Source organism: Rutidosis leptorrhynchoides, chromosome 5 (assembly GCF_046630445.1).
Source record: "Rutidosis leptorrhynchoides isolate AG116_Rl617_1_P2 chromosome 5, CSIRO_AGI_Rlap_v1, whole genome shotgun sequence".
Lineage (NCBI taxonomy): Eukaryota > Viridiplantae > Streptophyta > Magnoliopsida > Asterales > Asteraceae > Rutidosis > Rutidosis leptorrhynchoides.
Window position 1 is genome coordinate 29,653,767 of NC_092337.1, and position 7,142 is coordinate 29,660,908.

The window sequence follows — 7,142 nt, forward strand, 5'->3', positions numbered from 1 at the left end:
TATTTATTTTTAATATTTTACATTTGGTTTTAACTGCGACTAAAGTTTTAAAATCGACAAACCGGTCATTAAACGGTAAAAACCCCCCTTTTATAATAATAATACTACTAGTACATATATGTTTTTGTATTTTTACAAATATTGTGTGTAAAAAAATATAGCGTTAAACTTCACGAGCTCCCTGTGGAACGAACCGGACTTACTAAAAACTATACTATAATACGATTAGGTACACTGCCTATAAGTGTTGTAGCAAGGTTTAAGTATATCCCACTCGATAAATAAATAAATAACTTGTGTAAAATTGTATCGTATTTAATAGTATTTCCTTGTAAAAATTTAATAGTATTTTATACCCCTCCGCTACCACATCAGAAGACGTTACTAGCAAGCTCCTATCCGAGGAGAAAAGACTGGAAGGTAACGGGGTCTCATCATCAGGAGATACGATAGTGTTGTGTTCGGATATGCGAAAGAGAAACTCTGGGAAGAATCTGGTATGCTGGAGGTGCGGGAAGACTGGGCATGTAAGGGTTAATTGTCCAGGTGGAACTAATCCGGCAAATGGCTCCAAAGATGCTAACATTGTCTCCGTCGTTACGGAGAGTGACGAATTCTTCTGAAGTCACATCATCCTCATGGTGTGTCCGCGCCACCATGGAAAGGGATGTTCGTTAGCGGTTTCACAAATTGTACATGGGCATTGGTTTGGCGTTGATGCAAGGTGTGTGGTGGAAACTGATGTTGTAGCTGATGAAACTTCCAGGGAAAGCCAAACAGGAAGTTGCACCATAACTGTTCAGCTGGTTATACAACATGTGCCGAGGTGAAATGCTTGGAATGTGATATTCTAAGTGCTATACTCTTAATGGTGGAGTATGATAATTCTGTTAAGAGTTATGATTGTCTGTGATGACAATGATTGTCGGGTATTGACAATGTTTGATGAAGATGCAAATTTTATTTATTGGGTTAGAGATAATGTCAACGGCATGAAGATGAGGATCTTGAAGTTGTCGTCGAGGAAGCATCTACGTCGGTTATCTTCGCAATGTGGATGTATGGTTATCTTCTTCTATCCAAAAGGTGGAGATTTGTTGGTTTATTTTGGCTAGTAGAAGATATGTGTATCCCACATAGGTGGGAGGAAGATGTGAGGGGTGAGTGACTTGGTTATATAAGAGGGGCTAAGTCTTCATTCCAAATCGCACCAATCAATACACTTTAAGTATTTGATTATTTCTTTCTTTCTTACCCTTGTTTGAGAAGAAAACTCCGTCTAGGGAGACTAGTGAAAGTTTTGGTAAAGGATAAAGGTAAAAGGAAATGGGATGGTAACCGAAATTCGATCTAGCATCTAAGAAGAAACAGTCGACTTCGAACTCTAATCAGCGTAATCAACGCCCAACTTGCCCAAGATGTTACAAGCACCACTCTGGTTTCTGTATCGTGGTGTGTGAGAAGTGTAATAAACAGGGCCATGTTGGCAAGATTGTAAGATTTCTGCGACTAATGCTACACCGGTTGTTAAAGCTAATCCTAGTACGCCGAAGACTTGTTTCGGGTGCGGAAAAACATGACACTTTCGTGACAAGTGTCCAGATAAGAAGAAGATTGGTGGGAATGCTCGTGGGAGCGCGTTCAATATTAATGCTCAGGAGGCGGAAGAAGATCCTGAGTTGGTTACAGTTATGTTCTCAGTCAACAATCTAATGATTTATGTCTAATTTGATTCTGGGGGGATTTGAGTTTTGTGTCTCGCAACTTGAGTCCTACGATCATCACTTCATTATCGTCGTTAGACAAAATGTATATAGTAGAAGTAGCTGATGGTAAGATTCTTAAGGCCGAAAATGTGTAACGAAATTGTAATATAGTTCTGGCCGATAGAAGTTTTGAGGTAGATTTGATACATATAAAGCTAAGAAGTTTCGATGTTGTGATTGGTATGGATCGATTATTCAAGAATAGAGTTGAGATTGTCTGTTACGATAAAGCTATTCGGATTCCTCGTGAGAACGAGGAACCACTGTTAATATTGTGTTAATGTTTTATTTTAAAAACATATCAAACTTGATGAAAGGAAATGACAAAAGATGTTCGTTCATACCTAGGGTACTCAAAATCCGCTGAAAACGATATGACATGCAAATGATGTTTCAGCAATCATATGAGATACTTGGTAGAATTTAGTGATTGAAAATCTTTTTTGTTTTTTTTCCCCTGAAAAGATTTTTTGGATTAAGGGGTTATTGTTGTGGCATAGTTGGTTGTAATTTTTCTACCTGGAACGAATGGTCCTCATGGTATGAAAATTGGGCTAGGCTCAATAAGATTAAAATTCGTGCTTATTGTATTGTGGCTGCTTATTTTTGGATTATGTGGCGTTTTTGAAATGGTGTTGTTTTTTAGGACGAGGTGCTAAATAGAGACGACTTATTCAATTTGATTTTGGCTTTATTATAGAAGTAGAGATAAAGTTAATTATAACAATTGGCTATCGAAGCCGTTGTAACTTTCTATTTGTATGTTTGCTTTTGTTGCCTTCTAGTTCCTTGCTATAGGCCAAATAAAATTGCATTTGCCGTTCAAAAAAAAAAAAAAGAATTATGGAAGACTATTGTGTCAATCATCGCTTATTTGGTGACCATATGAAGTATAGTCAATATTTTAATCTCTAATAGCTTTTGAGACAGATCTTTTGTGACAAGAAGTGACAAATTTATTTGGTCACTAAATTGACTTAGTGACAAATTTTGTACTGTTAGTGACGAAATAGCCTCCTCTTGTAGTGAATCACCGTTTAATTCTCCAATCCATTTGCTCTCGATCAACCGACACTCACCCGTCATGTCACCTAATACACAACCGAGGTTGCTAATCATATGCGAAAATGTGAAATGATGGTCAAGTAAGATGGAAGTAACTAAAAGTACTGGTCAAACTACCATTTATAGAATTGAGGATGGCTAGCTGGTTTTGGGCTGTAGAAGTGTTTTATGAGTAGAAAATAATGAATGGGAAGATTATAGAGACAACAAAAGAAAACCTGAAGTAGTGTAGTTTAGCATGCGAAAGAAATTTGCGCATGTTTTCAATGCTATGGCCAAGGTTAATTGTTGAAAAGCGTATATTTACTAACTTTGAACACCAATTAATATATGATTATATGGTGAAGTAATATATATTAATATTTAGTTAGTGAGTATTCAATGCAAATTGAACTAAGATGTGTTCAAAACGGTATAAAAGTGAATGAGATATCTTATGTCAAATTTAGTTGTTTGCTGCAGTCCAAAGAGCTTTTCAGACCCATAACAACTTCACTAATGCTGTTAATTGCATCTGCAGTTACGGATTTTGGAATTGAAATTGAGCCACTATAGCATAATGGCATTGTTGATTTCTGACAAGTGTTTTCTGGTTAATTCATATACGGTTATATTTTATTGTAATCTGTTATGTTATAATCATTCAGTTTCGTACACAAATTGTTACAAAAAATTTACATCGTGAGACATGTCAACACCAAGACGCTTCGAACCGTTGTTAACTTAGTAAAGCTGTTCTCCAGTACCCCATCCAGTAATTGGGGTAAATTTCTATATTACTTATATTCAATAACTAGTCCGGATCCGGTCCGCGCGATGCGGCGGGGGCTTTCGGCCAGCGTATTCATATTTAACGTAGCTTTATGTCTTTACAGAAGGGAAAACGACACATGTGTTAAGTGCCGTTGTAGATGTCGTTGTCTTTAGCGTTTTTTAAAAAGTGGCCGTTTTGAACGTAGTTAGTTTCGTTTTGTTCATAAAATTATTTTGAGTCTAACGGTGCTGTCGAAAAAAATTAACTCGTGGCGAGCAGGAAGATACGGGCTGTCGTTGTATTTAGCATTTTTTAAAAAGTGTCCGTTTCGAACGTAGTTAGTTTCGTTTTGTTCATAAAATTATTTCGAGTCTGACGGTGCTGTCGTTAAAATTTAACTCGCGGCGAGCAGGAAGATGCGGGTTGTCGTTGTGTTTAGCGTTTTTTTAAAAATGTCCATTTCGAGCGTAGTTAGTTTCGTTTTGTTCATAATAGTATGTCGAGTTTAACGGTGGGATCGGTGGAATTTAACTCGTGGTGAGCAGGAAGATACGGACTGTCGAAGTGTTTGGGTGGAGTTTTTTATTTTAAGTAAGAGAATTTATGTTTTACCCCCTGAAGTTTGGTGTAGGTTTTATAAGTTGGTTATAGGTGAGTGGGGTTCATTGGATTTTTTTGAATTGAGTTTGGTGGGGTGTCGTTTTGTACATGTTTTGGCCTTTTGGTTGTGTCATACGACACACATACGACACATATACCCACGCCTTTTCAGTATTATAAGATAAGGGGTAAATAAGGGGTAAATAACGGTAAGCAAATATGAAGGCGTATATTTACTTGGGATGGTAATAATTCGAATTTGAAGGTAATCATTAATCTAAAGTATGGTTGTAAGATTTCAATTGAATGCATTACCTAAATGTTTTCAAATCGTGCACCATTTAGCTGAGATCAAACCTGACCCACCTAGTCAGCTTAGTGCCACATGGCTTCAAACCACACTATCTAGGTGTGCTTTATCAGTCAAACCACACTTCCCAAGTGTCATTCTCTATGTTATTTATGTCTTATTTTCATACCCTTAACGTTTACACACATACTTATCAAAAATAACCATATATTCAAATTATATCAATCACAACCATCTTAGAACTTTGATCATCATTTTGTTACAAGAAAAATGTTTTTCTTATTGCTTTTCTACGTAAGTTTCGTGAGGTCCGATGGCATCGATTTGCCCGTAAATTGTGAGTATCCCTCTTGTCAACCAGTGCCCTCTCGGCCAACATATGGAACGCCACCACCACCACCGATTGAGCCCGTGTGTCCGCCCCCACCACCACCAACCGAACCCGTGTACGATACCCCACCCTCATCTAACTGTCCTTCTTGTGGGCCACCACAAGCACCAGCACCACCATTGCCTACCGGACCTCTGTATGGAGTGCCACCACCGCCGGTTTTGGGGAACTGTCAACCATATATGCAAAACTGTGGTTACCCTTCCCCAAATACAAATGTCTACCAACCTTTAAACTCTGCATATCTGTTGCCCCTCAATTGGTTACGTATATTGGTGTTAATCTGTATTTTCTTTCTTCACCTCTAGGACTCGATAAGCATTTGGTTTTATTTTGTTTTCACATTTGTATTTCTATTCTATGTTTATTTTTACTTCTCAATAAGAAGTAGAATGAAATGATCATACTTTCTATAATGCTAGACGTTTATAATTAATAAGTTATAATGACATGTAATGGCAATACATCTCTTTATTTTGGAAGTGTATAGCAAATGTATATATAGTAATAATAATTAATAACAATGTTATTTTAATTTGTTAGATTATATTGGAATAATGAATTTGATATCAAAATTTCATCGACCTCTTTAATTCAATTCAATTGAAGGTAATGTAGGATTGTAGGCATTTTGTAAAGGTTACATAAGTTTGAAGTTTTAAAAGCTCCTAAAAAACTAGTTTGTCGAAAACACCCATATTAAAGGTGAAATTATGTTTATATGTACATACATACACTCTTGCAAAAAAACTCTATTACTCCGCGATTAATCATTTTTAAACGATTAATCATTTTTAAAAGTAATTCGTCCCGAATTTTCAAAATCCGTTTGATTAATCGGTTAATGTCGATTGATAGATCAAAATCGAATTTGATAATCAAAGTTGGTTAAAGGCAAAATTGGTCAACATTTTAACATGATTTTAAACTAGAATTTTAGAGTTTTTGAAAAAAAAATGAACGATTATATACAAATATGTTAAAGTTTATGTTTATGGTTTTCTTTTATATCTACACATAATTGTTGAAATCTACTGTAATATTTAAATGTACAAAGTATAATCTGATAAATTTCCGATTAATCACCGAATTATCGATTACCCCTTTCAAAGTCGCAACCGATTAATCTTCAAATACCAAATTTTGCAAACTTGCAGATACACATATACATATACTATGGTACTAAAAACTCGATGATAGTCCGAATTGAGGTCTTAAAAGTTCAAAATCCACTAGATATATATTTCGAGCTCACTTCTTATGCTCGAGTTCGTACTTGTACTTAATAAAATTACAACTCGATCAAGTTCAAGCTCGATTTTGCTCTATACAAGTTGTAAGGTTTTCACTGTTCGGGTTACCCAGAAAGCTAAGTGCGAGTAATTCGACATCATACTCTAGTGTACGCAGCCAATCAGGAATATTCTCTAGCTGTTTCCAACCCTTCTCTGGCCACCTCATGATTCGAACCGAGACCTCTTGCAAGGATCTCAGAGGTCCAACCACTAAACTAACTTAAGATGATTGATTTGCTCTATAGAAGCACTCTATTCATGCAATTACACTAGAAGTACTTGATGCATGAATGAGAAGTGTTAGCTAGTTATACCGTACAAACAAATGTTGCAACAAGGAGTTTGGTGTATTTAGAAAGCTACATTTGCGGTGGAGGAACACTAACCACGTGAGATGAGATATTTGCGCCGTATGTGAATAATAAAGTGGATATGGGTTTCGCCTTTTACTTTTTAACATAACTTGTTTTAGTACTTATTCTTTCTAATTTTAGAAATAGCTATCTTCGTTTCTAACAAAATAGTACTTTATTGCATGTCGTATTCAAGTAAATTGAAACAAAGGTGTTGATGAAATATGGAACTAAACTAATTGAATTCTATCGATGGTGAACTAAAATATTATTTCATAACCGTGTCCTAGTTCGACCTTTCATATTAAATGTTGTTACTACGATTTGTTTTTATGTAATTGTGTTTTGTAATTACGTTCGACCCTGATTTTTTGCAATAGTTAAATAACCTATACAAAATGCAAACACAAACAATCTTTAACTGTGAATGGAGCTCAAACCAAATAAGTAATCACAACCGTGATTTTTCATAGTTTTTGATAATATGAGAATCTACTTTACAACTTACAAAATTAGTACTAACTTAGTTGTAATTTCTAGCTACATAATAACGTTTCGCAAATTCTTGACTGGTTGTAACTTGTAAGCTTATTTTGTGAGAACAATGA